Genomic DNA, 13584 nt, shown 5'->3' with positions numbered 1-13584 from the left:
CGTTTCCGACTCCTAGCTCGAGATGAGGGATCCTTTCCCTGTTTCGTAGGGAAAGAATTCCCGGCGTTCCCGTCGCATCTCAAGAGGAGGCGCTCTCCACAATAAAGGCGAGAGGAACTCCAGGGTCGTGCCACCATTCCAAGAGTCCCCCAGATGTGTCAGTCCATTCCAGAGGAACCTGTTTTCCCTGCACTGCCTTGACGTTCAAGACAAGGATCGACTCCCACAACGTGTGCACGTGGGACAGCCCTGTGGGAAAGCCTTGTGGGAAAGCCTCGTGGAAAAGACTCGAGGGAAAACCATAGATCCTTTGATCCACGCGGCGGACTACGTGACACTGCTGCTACCGCTCTGGAGGAAAGCGCAAGTGCATGCCCGCATTCGAGACGAAGACTGACTCCCCTGGGAGACTCCAGAAGTACCCCAAGATCCATGTCAGCACTGGAGAGGAATCCTCAGGTTCCGACCCCGACTCCACACAAGGACTTAGGCCCGGCATCGACGGGAGAGGAATCCCCAGAGGCCCCCGAGGAACTCGCATGTGGACTGGCCTTTCCTGAGGCCACCAGAGCGTGTCCCTGAGGTCCCCGTCGTAAGTCGAGAGCACCTGCCGCAACTCGAAAAAATCCAGGCGGTTTTGCCCTCCAGGCGAGATGAGGCCCATTTCCGCTGAGGCTTCTCGAGGCTAATCACGTCTAACCACTGGAAATTCCAAAGGGTCCTTCACACCATTGCTGCAACTCAAGAAGTTCCCCGACATACCCGTCTCCACTCGAGAGGAAGCACGTGGTGTCCCACGACATCCAGGGGAGCCCCATTTCCGCCTCCTAGCTCGAGATGAGGGATCCTTTCCCTGTTTCGTAGGGAAAGAATTCCCGGCATTCCCGTCGCATCTCAAGAGGAGGCGCTCTCCACAGGAAAGGCGAGAGGAACTCCAGGGTCGTGCCACCATACCAAGAGTTCCCCAGATGTGTCAGTCCATTCCAGAGGAACCTGTTTTAGCTGCACTGCCTTCACGTTCAAGCCGAGGATCGACTCCCACCACGTGTGCACGTGGGACAGCCCTGTGGGAAAGCCTCGTGGGAAAGCCTCGTGGGAAAGACTCGAGGGAAAACCATAGATCCTTTGATCCACGCGGCGGACTGCGTGACACTGCTACTACCGTTCTGGAAGAAAGCGCAAGTGCATGCCCGCATTCGAGACGAGGACTGACTCCCCTGGGGAGACTCCAGAAGTACCCCAAGATCCATGTCAGCACTGGAGAGGAATCCTCAGGTTCCGGCCCCGACTCCACACAAGGTCTTAGGCCCCGGCATCGACGGGAGAGGAATCCCGAGAGGCCCCCGAGGAACTCGCATGTGGACTGGTCTTTCCTGAGGCCACCAGAGCGGGTCCCTGAGGTCCCTGTCGTAAGTCGAGAGCACCTGCCGCAACTCGAGAAAATCCAGGCGGTTTTGCCCTCCAGGTGAGATGAGGCCCATTTCCGCTGAGGCTTCTCGAGGCCAATCACGTCTAACCACTGGAAATTCCAAAGGGTCCTTCACACCCTTGCTGCAACTCAAGAAGTTCCCCGACATACCCGTCTCCACTCGAGAGGAAGCACGTGGTGTCCCGCACACATCCAGGGGAGCCCCGTTTCCCCCTCCTAGTTCGAGATGAGGGATCCTTTCCCTGTTTCGTAGGGAAAGAATTCCCGGCGTTCCCGTCGCATCTCAAGAGGAGGCGCTCTCCACAGGAAAGGCGAGAGGAACTCCAGGGTCGTGCCACCATTCCAAGAGTCCCCCAGATGTGTCAGTCCATTCCAGAGGAACCTGTTTTCCCTGCACTGCCTTGACGTTCAAGCCGAGGATCGACTCCCACCACGTGTGCACGTGGGACAGCCCTGTGGGAAAGCCTCGTGGGAAAGCCTCGTGGGAAAGACTCGAGGGAAAACCATAGATCCTTTGATCCACGCGGCGGACTGCGTGACACTGCTGCTACCGCTCTGGAGGAAAGCGCAAGTGCATGCCCGCATTCGAGACGAGGACTGACTCCCCTGGGGAGACTCCAGACGTACCCCAAGATCCATGTCAGCACTGGAGAGGAATCCTCAGATTCCGGCCCCGTCTCCACACAAGGTCTTAGGCCCCGGCATCGACGGGAGAGGAATCCCGAGAGGCCCCCGAGGAACTCACATGGGGACTGGCCTTTCCTGAGGCCACCAGAGCGGGTCCCTGAGGTCCCCGTCGTAAGTCGAGAGCACCTTCCGCAACTCGAGAAAATCCAGGAGGTCTTGCCCTCCAGGCGAGATGAGGCCCATTTCTGCTGAGGCTTCTCGAGGCCAATCACATCTAACCACTGGAACTTCCAAAGGGTCCTTCACACCATTGCTGCAACTCAAGAAGTTCCCCGACATACCCGTCTCCACTCGAGAGGAAGCACGTGGGATCCCTCACACATCCAGGGGAGCCCCGTTTCCGCCTCCTAGCTCGAGATGAGGGATCCTTCCCTTTTTCGTAGGGAAAGAATTCCCGGCGTTCCCGTCGCATCTCAAGAGGAGGCGCTCTCCACAGGAAAGGCGAGAGGAACTCCAGGGTCTTGACACCATTCCAAGAGTCCCCCAGATGTGTCAGTCCATTCCAGAGGAACGTGTTTTCCCTGCACTGCCTTGACGTGCAAGCCGAGGATCGACTCCCACCACGTGTGCACGTGGGACAGCCCTGTGGGAAAGCCTCGTGGGAAAGCCTCGTGGAAAAGACTCGAGGGAAAACCATAGATCCTTTGATCCACGCGGCGGACTGCGTGACACTGCTGCTACTGCTCTGGAGGAAAGCGTAAGTGCATGCCCGCATTCGAGATGAGGACTGACTCCCCTGGGGAGACTCCAGACGTACCCCAAGATCCATGTCAACACTGGAGAGGAATCCTCAGGTTCCGGCCCCGACTCCACACAAGGTCTTAGGCCCCGGCATCGACGGGAGAGGAATCCCGAGACGCCCCCGAGGAACTCGCATGGGGACTGGCCTTTCCTGAGGCCACCAGAGCGGGTCCCTGAGGTCCCCGTCGTAAGTCGAGAGCACCTGCCGCAACTCGAGAAAATCCAGGAGGTTTTGCCCTCCAGGCGAGATGAGGCCCATTTCCGCTGAGGCTTCTCGAGGCTAATCACGTCTAACCACTGGAACTTCCAAAGGGTCCTTCACACCCTTGCTGCAACTCAAGAAGTTCCCCGACATACCCGTCTCCACTCGAGAGGAAGCACGTGGTGTCCCGCACACATCCAGGGGAGCCCCGTTTCCGCCTCCTAGCTCGAGATGAGGGATCCTTTCCCTGTTTCGTAGGGAAAGAATTCCCGGCGTTCCCGTCGCATCTCAAGAGGAGGCGCTCTCCACAGGAAAGGCGAGAGGAACTCCAGGGTCGTGCCACCATTCCAAGAGTCCCCTAGATGTGTCAGTCCATTCCAGAGGAACCTGTTTTCCCTGAACTGCCTTGACGTTCAATCCGAGGATCGACTCCCACCACGTGTGCACGTGGGACAGCCCTGTGGGAAAGCCTCGTGGGAAAGCCTCGTGGGAAAGACTCGAGGGAAAACCATAGATCCTTTGATCCACGCGGCGGACTGCGTGAAACTGCTGCTAACGCTCTGGAGGAAAGCGCAAGTGCATGCCCGCATTCGAGATGAGGACTGACTCCCCTGGGGAGACTCCAGACGTACCCCAAGATCCATGTCAGCACTGGAGAGGAATCCTCAGGTTCCGGCCCCGACTCCACACAAGGACTTAGGCCCCGGCATCGATGGGAGAGGAATCCCGAGAGGCCCCCGAGGAACTCGCATGGGGACTGGCCTTTCCTGAGGCCACCAGAGCGGGTCCCTGAGGTCCCCGTCGTATGTCGAGAGCACCTGCCGCAACTCGAGAAAATCCAGGAGGTTTTGCCCTCCAGGCGAGATGAGGCCCATTTCCGCTGAGGCTTCTCGAGGCTAATCACGTCTAACCACTGGAACTTCCAAAGGGTCCTTCACACCCTTGCTGCAACTCAAGAAGTTCCCCGACATACCCGTCTGCACTCGAGAGGAAGCACGTGGTGTCCCGCCCACATACAGGGGAGCTCCGTTTCCGACTCCTAGCTCGAGATGAGGGATCCTTTCCCTGTTTCGTAGGGAAAGAATTCCCGGCGTTCCCGTCGCATCTCAAGAGGAGGCGCTCTCCACAATAAAGGCGAGAGGAACTCCAGGGTCGTGCCACCATTCCAAGAGTCCCCCAGATGTGTCAGTCCATTCCAGAGGAACCTGTTTTCCCTGCACTGCCTTGACGTTCAAGACAAGGATCGACTCCCACCACGTGTGCACGTGGGACAGCCCTGTGGGAAAGCCTTGTGGGAAAGCCTCGTGGAAAAGACTCGAGGGAAAACCATAGATCCTTTGATCCACGCGGCGGACTACGTGACACTGCTGCTACCGCTCTGGAGGAAAGCGCAAGTGCATGCCCGCATTCGAGACGAAGACTGACTCCCCTGGGAGACTCCAGAAGTACCCCAAGATCCATGTCAGCACTGGAGAGGAATCCTCAGGTTCCGACCCCGACTCCACACAAGGACTTAGGCCCGGCATCGACGGGAGAGGAATCCCCAGAGGCCCCCGAGGAACTCGCATGTGGACTGGCCTTTCCTGAGGCCACCAGAGCGTGTCCCTGAGGTTCCCGTCGTAAGTCGAGAGCACCTGCCGCAACTCGAAAAAATCCAGGCGGTTTTGCCCTCCAGGCGAGATGAGGCCCATTTCCGCTGAGGCTTCTCGAGGCTAATCACGTCTAACCACTGGAAATTCCAAAGGGTCCTTCACACCATTGCTGCAACTCAAGAAGTTCCCCGACATACCCGTCTCCACTCGAGAGGAAGCACGTGGTGTCCCACACACATCCAGGGGAGCCCCATTTCCGCCTCCTAGCTCGAGATGAGTGATCCTTTCCCTGTTTCGTAGGGAAAGAATTCCCGGCGTTCCCGTCGCATCTCAAGAGGAGGCGCTCTCCACAGGAAAGGCGAGAGGAACTCCAGGGTCGTGACACCATTCCAAGAGTCCCCTAGATGTGTCAGTCCATTCCAGAGGAACCTGTTTTTCCTGAACTGCCTTGACGTTCAATCCGAGGATCGACTCCCACCACGTGTGCACGTGGGACAGCCCTGTGGGAAAGCCTCGTGGGACAGCCTCGTGGGAAAGACTCGAGGGAAAACCATAGATCCTTTGATCCACGCGGCGGACTGCGTGAAACTGCTGCTAACGCTCTGGAGGAAAGCGCAAGTGCATGCCCGCATTCGAGATGAGGACTGACTCCCCTGGGGAGACTCCAGACGTACCCCAAGATCCATGTCAGCACTGGAGAGGAATCCTCAGGTTCCGGCCCCGACTCCACACAAGGACTTAGGCCCCGGCATCGATGGGAGAGGAATCCCGAGAGGCCCCCGAGGAACTCGCATGGGGACTGGCCTTTCCTGAGGCCACCAGAGCGGGTCCCTGAGGTCCCCGTCGTATGTCGAGAGCACCTGCCGCAACTCGAGAAAATCCAGGAGGTTTTGCCCTCCAGGCGAGATGAGGCCCATTTCCGCTGAGGCTTCTCGAGGCTAATCACGTCTAACCACTGGAACTTCCAAAGGGTCCTTCACACCCTTGCTGCAACTCAAGAAGTTCCCCGACATACCCGTCTGCACTCGAGAGGAAGCACGTGGTGTCCCGCCCACATACAGGGGAGCTCCGTTTCCGACTCCTAGCTCGAGATGAGGGATCCTTTCCCTGTTTCGTAGGGAAAGAATTCCCGGCGTTCCCGTCGCATCTCAAGAGGAGGCGCTCTCCACAATAAAGGCGAGAGGAACTCCAGGGTCGTGCCACCATTCCAAGAGTCCCCCAGATGTGTCAGTCCATTCCAGAGGAACCTGTTTTCCCTGCACTGCCTTGACGTTCAAGACAAGGATCGACTCCCACCACGTGTGCACGTGGGACAGCCCTGTGGGAAAGCCTTGTGGGAAAGCCTCGTGGAAAAGACTCGAGGGAAAACCATAGATCCTTTGATCCACGCGGCGGACTGCGTGACACTGCTGCTACCGCTCTGGAGGAAAGCGCAAGTGCATGCCCGCATTCGAGACGAAGACTGACTCCCCTGGGAGACTCCAGAAGTACCCCAAGATCCATGTCAGCACTGGAGAGGAATCCTCAGGTTCCGACCCCGACTCCACACAAGGACTTAGGCCCGGCATCGACGGGAGAGGAATCCCCAGAGGCCCCCGAGGAACTCGCATGTGGACTGGCCTTTCCTGAGGCCACCAGAGCGTGTCCCTGAGGTTCCCGTCGTAAGTCGAGAGCACCTGCCGCAACTCGAAAAAATCCAGGCGGTTTTGCCCTCCAGGCGAGATGAGGCCCATTTCCGCTGAGGCTTCTCGAGGCTAATCACGTCTAACCACTGGAAATTCCAAAGGGTCCTTCACACCATTGCTGCAACTCAAGAAGTTCCCCGACATACCCGTCTCCACTCGAGAGGAAGCACGTGGTGTCCCACACACATCCAGGGGAGCCCCATTTCCGCCTCCTAGCTCGAGATGAGTGATCCTTTCCCTGTTTCATAGGGAAAGAATTCCCGGCATTCCCGTCGCATCTCAAGAGGAGGCGCTCTCCACAGGAAAGGCGAGAGGAACTCCAGGGTCGTGCCACCATACCAAGAGTTCCCCAGATGTGTCAGTCCATTCCAGAGGAACCTGTTTTAGCTGCACTGCCTTCACGTTCAAGCCGAGGATCGACTCCCACCACGTGTGCACGTGGGACAGCCCTGTGGGAAAGCCTCGTGGGAAAGCCTCGTGGGAAAGACTCGAGGGAAAACCATAGATCCTTTGATCCACGCGGCGGACTGCGTGACACTGCTACTATCGCTCTGGAAGAAAGCGCAAGTGCATGCCCGCATTCGAGACGAGGACTGACTCCCCTGGGGAGACTCCAGAAGTACCCCAAGATCCATGTCAGCACTGGAGAGGAATCCTCAGGTTCCGGCCCCGACTCCACACAAGGTCTTAGGCCCCGGCATCGACGGGAGAGGAATCCCGAGAGGCCCCCGAGGAACTCGCATGTGGACTGGTCTTTCCTGAGGCCACCAGAGCGGGTCCCTGAGGTCCCTGTCGTAAGTCGAGAGCACCTGCCGCAACTCGAGAAAATCCAGGCGGTTTTGCCCTCCAGGTGAGATGAGGCCCATTTCCGCTGAGGCTTCTCGAGGCCAATCACGTCTAACCACTGGAACTTCCAAAGGGTCCTTCACACCATTGCTGCAACTCAAGAAGTTCCCCGACATACCCGTCTCCACTCGAGAGGAAGCACGTGGGGTCCCGCACACATCCAGGGGAGCCCCGTTTCCGCCTCCTAGCTCGAGATGAGGGATCCTTTCCCTGTTTCGTAGGGAAAGAATTCCCGGCGTTCCCGTCGCATCTCAAGAGGAGGCGCTCTCCACAGGAAAGGCGAGAGGAACTCCAGGGTCGTGACACCATTCCAAGAGTCCCCCAGATGTGTCAGTCCATTCCAGAGGAACCTGTTTTCCCTGCACTGCCTTGACGTTCAAGCCGAGGATCGACTCCCACCACGTGTGCACGTGGGACTGCCCTGTGGGAAAGCCTCGTGGGAAAGCCTCGTGGGTAAGACTCGAGGGAAAACCATCGATCCTTTGATCCACGCGGCGGACTGCGTGACACTGCTGCTACCGCTCTGGAGGAAAGCGCAAGTGCATGCCCGCATTCGAGACGAGGACTGACTCCCCTGGGGAGACTCCAGAAGTACCCCAAGATCCATGTCAGCACTGGAGAGGAATCCTCAGGTTCCGGCCCCGACTCCACACAAGGTCTTAGGCCCCTGCATCGACGGGAGAGGAATCCCGAGAGGCCCCCGAGGAACTCGCATGGGGACTGGCCTTTCCTGAGGCCACCAGAGCGGGTCCCTGAGGTCCCCGTCGTAAGTCGAGAGCACCTGCCGCAACTCGAGAAAATCCAGGAGGTTTTGCCCTCCAGGCGAGATGAGGCCCATTTCCGCTGAGGCTTCTCGAGGCCAATCACATCAAACCACTGGAACTTCCAAAGGGTCCTTCACACCCTTGATGCAACTCAAGAAGTTCCCCGACATACCCGTCTGCACTCGAGAGGAAGCACGTGGTGTCCCGCACACATCCAGGGGAGCCCCGTTTCCGCCTCCTAGCTCGAGATGAGGGATCCTTTCCCTGTTTCGTAGGGAAAGAATTCCCGGCGTTCCCGTCGCATCTCAAGAGGAGGCGCTCTCCACAGGAAAGGCGAGAGGAACTCCAGGGTCGTGACACCATTCCAAGAGTCCCCCAGATGTGTCAGTCCATTCCAGAGGAACCTGTTTTCCCTGCACTGCCTTGACGTTCAAGCCGAGGATCGACTCCCACCACGTGTGCACGTGGGACAGCCCTGTGGGAAAGCCTCGTGGGAAAGCCTCGTGGGAAAGACTCGAGGGAAAACCATAGATCCTTTGATCCACGCGGCGGACTGCGTGACACTGCTGCTACCGCTCTGGAGGAAAGCGCAAGTGCATGCCCGCATTCGAGACGAGGACTGACTCCCCTGGGGAGACTCCAGAAGTACCCCAAGATCCATGTCAGCCCTGGAGAGGAATCCTCAGGTTCCGGCCCCGACTCCACACAAGGTCTTAGGCCCCGGCATCGACGGGAGAGGAATCCCGAGAGGCCCCCGAGGAACTCGCATGGGGACTGGCCTTTCCTGAGGCCACCAGAGCGGGTCCCTGAGGTCCCCGTCGTAAGTCGAGAGCACCTGCCGCAACTCGAGAAAATCCAGGCGGTTTTGCCCTCCAGGCGAGATGAGGCCCATTTCCGCTGAGGCTTCTCGAGGCTAATCACGTCTAACCACTGGAACTTCCAAAGGGTCCTTCACACCCTTGCTGCAACTCAAGAAGTTCCCCGACATACCCGTCTCCACTCGAGAGGAAGCACGTGGGTCCCGCACACATCCATGGGAGCCCCGTTTCCGCCTCCTAGCTCGAGATGAGGGATCCTTTCCCTGTTTCTTTGGGAAAGAATTCCCGGAGTTCCCGTCGCATCTCAAGAGGAGACGCTCTCCACAAGAAAGGCGAGAGGAACTCCAGGGTCGTGCCACCATTCCAAGAGTCACCCAGATGTGTAAGTCCATTCCAGAGGAACCTGTTTTCCCTGCACTGCCTTGACGTTCAAGCCGAGGATCGACTCCCACCAAGTGTGCACGTGGGACAGCCCTGTGGGAAAGCCTCGTGGGAAAGCCTCGTGGGAAAGACTCGAGGGAAAACCATAGATCCTTTGATCCACGTGGCGGACTGCGTGACACTGCTGCTACCGCTTTGGAGGAAAGCGCAAGTGCATGCCCGCATTCGAGACGAGGACTGACTCCCCTGGGGAGACTCCAGAAGTACCCCAAGATCCATGTCAGCACTGGAGAGGAATCCTCAGGTTCCGGCCACGACTCCACACAAGGTCTTCGGCCCCGGCATCGACGGGAGAGGAATCCCGAGAGGCCCCCGAGGAACTCGCATGGGGACTGGCCTTTCCTGAGGCCACCAGAGCGGGTCCCTGAGGTCCCCGTCGTAAGTCGAGAGCACCTGCCGCAACTCGAGAAAATCCAGGAGGTTTTGCCCTCCAGGCGAGATGAGGCCCATTTCTGCTGAGGCTTCTCGAGGCCAATCACATCTAACCACTGGAAATTCCAAAGGGTCCTTCACACCCTTGCTGCAACTCAAGAAGTTCCCCGTCATACCCGTCTCCACTCGAGAGGAAGCACGTGGGGTCCCGCACACATACAGGGGAGCCCCGTTTCCGCCTCCTAGCTCGAGATGAGGGATCGTTTCCCTGTTTCGTAGGGAAAGAATTCCCGACGTTCCCGTCGCATCTCAAGAGGACGCGCTCTCCACAGGAAAGGCGAGAGGAACTCCAGGGTCGTGCCACCATTCCAAGAGTCACCCAGATGTGTAAGTCCATTCCAGAGGAACCTGTTTTCCCTGCACTGCCTTGACGTTCAAGCCGAGGATCGACTCCCACCACGTGTGCACGTGGGACAGCCCTGTGGGAAAGCCTCGTGGGAAAGCCTCGTGGGAAAGACTCGAGGGAAAACCATAGATCCTTTGATCCACGCGGCGGACTGCGTGACACTGCTGCTACCGCTCTGGAGGAAAGCGCAATGCATGCCCGCATTCGAGACGAGGACTGACTCCCCTGGGGAGACTACAGACGTACCCCAAGATCCATGTCAGCACTGGAGAGGAATCCTCAGGTTCCGGCCCCGACTCCACACAAGGTCTTAGGCCCCGGCATCGACGGGAGAGGAATCCCGAGAGGCCCCTGAGGAACTCGCATGGGGACTGGCTTTTCCTGAGGCCACCAGAGCGGGTCCCTGAGGTCCCCGTCGTAAGTCGAGAGCACCTGCCGCAACTCGAGAAAATCCAGGAGGTTTTGCCCTCCAGGCGAGATGAGGCCCATTTCCGCTGAGGCTTCTCGAGGCAAATCACATCTAACCACTGGAACTGCCAAAGGGTCCTTCACACCTTTGCTGCAACTCAAGAAGTTCCCCGACATACCCGTCTGCACTCGAGGGGAAGCACGTGGGGTCCCGCACACATCCAGGGGAGCCCCGTTTCCGCCTCCTAGCTCGAGATGAGGGATCCTTTCCCTGTTTCGTAGGGAAAGAATTCCCGGCGTTCCCGTCGCATCTCAAGAGGAGGCGCTCTCCACAGGAAAGGCGAGAGGAACTCCAGGGTCGTGCCACCATTCCAAGAGTCCAGAAAACGTGTCAGTCCATTCCAGAGGAACCTGTTTTCCCTGCACTGCCTTGACGTTCAAGCCGAGGATCGACTCCCACCACGTGTGCACGTGGGAAAGCCCTGTGGGAAAGCCTCGTGGGAAAGCCTCATGGGAAAGACTCGAGGGAAAACCATAGATCCTTTGATCCATGCTGCGGACTGCGTGACACTGCTGCTACCGCTCTGGAGGAAAGCGCAATGCATGCCCGCATTCGAGACGAGGACTGACTCCCCTGGGGAGACTCCAGACGTACCCCAAGATCCATGTCAGCACTGGAGAGGAATCCTCAGGTTCCGGCCCCGACTCCACACAAGGTCTTAGGCCCCGGCATCGACGGGAGAGGAATCCCGAGAGGCCCCCGAGGAACTCGCATGGGGACTGGCCTTTCCTGAGGCCACCAGAGCGGTTCCCTGAGGTCCCCGTCGTAATTCGAGAGCACCTGCCGCAACTCGAGAAAATCCAGTAGGTTTTGCCCTCCAGGCGAGATGAGGCCCATTTCCGCTGAGGCTTCTCGAGGCCAATCACATCTAACCAATGGAACTTCCAAAGGGTCCTTCACACCATTGCTGCAACTCAAGAAGTTCCCCGACATACCCGTCTCCACTCGAGAGGAAGCACGTGGGGTCCCGCACACATCCAGGGGAGACCCGTTTCCGCCTCCTAGCTCGAGATGAGGAATCCTTTCCCTGTTTCGTTGGAAAGAATTCCCGGCGTTCCCGTCGCATCTCAAGAGGAGGCGCTCTCCACAGGAAATGCGAGAGGAACTCCAGGGTCGTGACACCATTCCAAGAGTCCCCCAGATGTGTCAGTCCATTCCAGAGGAACCTGTTTTCCCTGCACTGCCTTGACGTTCAAGCCGAGGATCGACTCCCACCACGTGTGCACGTGGGACAGCCCTGTGGGAAAGCCTCGTGGGAAAGCCTCCTGGGAAAGACTCGAGGGAAAACCATAGATCCTTTGATCCACGCGGCGGACTGCGTGACACTGCTGCTACCACTCTGGAGGAAAGCGCAAGTGCATGCCCGCATTCGAGTCGAGGACTGACTCCCCTGGGGAGACTTCAGAAGTACCCCAAGATCCATGTCAGCACTGGAGAGGAATCCTCAGGTTCCGGCCCCGACTCCACACAAGGTCTTAGGCCCCGGCATCGACGGGAGAGGAATCTCGAGAGGCCCCCGAGGAACTCGCATGGGGACTGGCCTTTCCTGAGGCCACCAGAGCGGGTCCCTGAGGTCCCCGTCATAAGTCGAGAGCACCTGCCGCAACTCGAGAAAATCCACGAGGTTTTGCCCTCCAGGCGAGATGAGGCCCATTTCCGCTGAGGCTTCTCGAGGCTAATCATGTCTAACCACTGGAACTTCCAAAGGGTCCTTCACACCCTTGCTGCAACGCAAGAAGTTCCCCAACATACCCGTCTCCACTCGAGAGGAAGCACGTGGGTCCCGCACACATCCAGGGGAGCCCCGTTTCCGCCTCCTAGCTCGAGATGAGGGATCCTTTCCCTGTTTCGTAGGGAAAGAATTCCCGGCGTTCCCGTCGCATCTCAAGAGGAGGCGCTCTCCACAGGAAAGGCGAGAGGAACTCCAGGGTCGTGCCACCATTCCAAGAGTCCCCCAGATGTGTCAGTCCATTCCAGAGGAACCTGTTTTCCCTGCACTGCCTTGACGTTCAAGCCGAGGATCGACTCCCACCACGTGTGCACGTGGGACAGCCCTGTGGGAAAGCCTCGTGGGAAAGCCTCGTGGGAAAGACTCGAGGGAAAACCATAGATCCTTTGATCCACGCGGGGAATGCGTGACACTGCTGCTACAGCTCTGGAGGAAAGCGCAATGCATGCCCGCAAACGAGACGAAGACTGACTCCCCTGGGGAGACTCCAGAAGTACCCCAAGATCCATGTCAGCACTGGAGAGGAATCCTCAGGTTCCGGCCCCAACTCCACACAAGGTCTTAGGCACCGGCATCGACGGGAGAGGAATCCCGAGACGCCCCCGAGGAACTCGCATGGGGACTGGCCTTTCCTGAGGCCACCAGAGCGGTTCCCTGAGGTCCCCGTCGTAAGTCTAGAGCACCTGCCGCAACTCTAGAAAATCCAGGAGGTTTTGCCCTCCAGGTGAGATGAGGCCCATTTCCGCTGAGGCATCTCGAGGCCAATCACATCTAACCACTGGAACTTCCAAAGGGTCCTTCACACCATTGCTGCAACTCAAGAAGTTCCCCGACATACCCGTCTCCACTCGAGAGGAAGCACGTGGGGTCCCGCACACATACAGGGGAGCCCCGTTTCCGCCTCCTAGCTCGAGATGAGGGATCCTTTCCCTGTTTCGTAGGGAAAGAATTCCCGGCGTTCCCGTCGCATCTCAAGAGGAGGCGCTCTCCGCAGGAAAGGCGAGAGGAACTCCAGGGTCGTGACACCATTCCAAGAGTCCCCCAGATGTGTCAGTCCATTCCAGAGGAACCTGTTTTCCCTGCACTGCCTTGACGTTCAAGCCGAGGATCGACTCCCACCACGTGTGCACGTGGGACTGCCCTGTGGGAAAGCCTCGTGGGAAAGCCTCGTGGGTAAGACTCGAGGGAAAACCATCGATCCTTTGATCCACGCGGCGGACTGCGTGACACTGCTGCTACCGCTCTGGAGGAAAGCGCAAGTGCATGCCCGCATTCGAGACGAGGACTGACTCCCCTGGGGAGACTCCAGAAGTACCCCAAGATCCATGTCAGCACTGGAGAGGAATCCTCAGGTTCCGGCCCCGACTCCACACAAGGTCTTAGGCCCCGGCATCGACGGGAGA

Source organism: Ovis canadensis, chromosome 23 (genome assembly GCF_042477335.2).
Source record: "Ovis canadensis isolate MfBH-ARS-UI-01 breed Bighorn chromosome 23, ARS-UI_OviCan_v2, whole genome shotgun sequence".
NCBI lineage: Eukaryota > Metazoa > Chordata > Mammalia > Artiodactyla > Bovidae > Ovis > Ovis canadensis.
Note: the sequence above shows the minus strand (reverse complement) of the source record.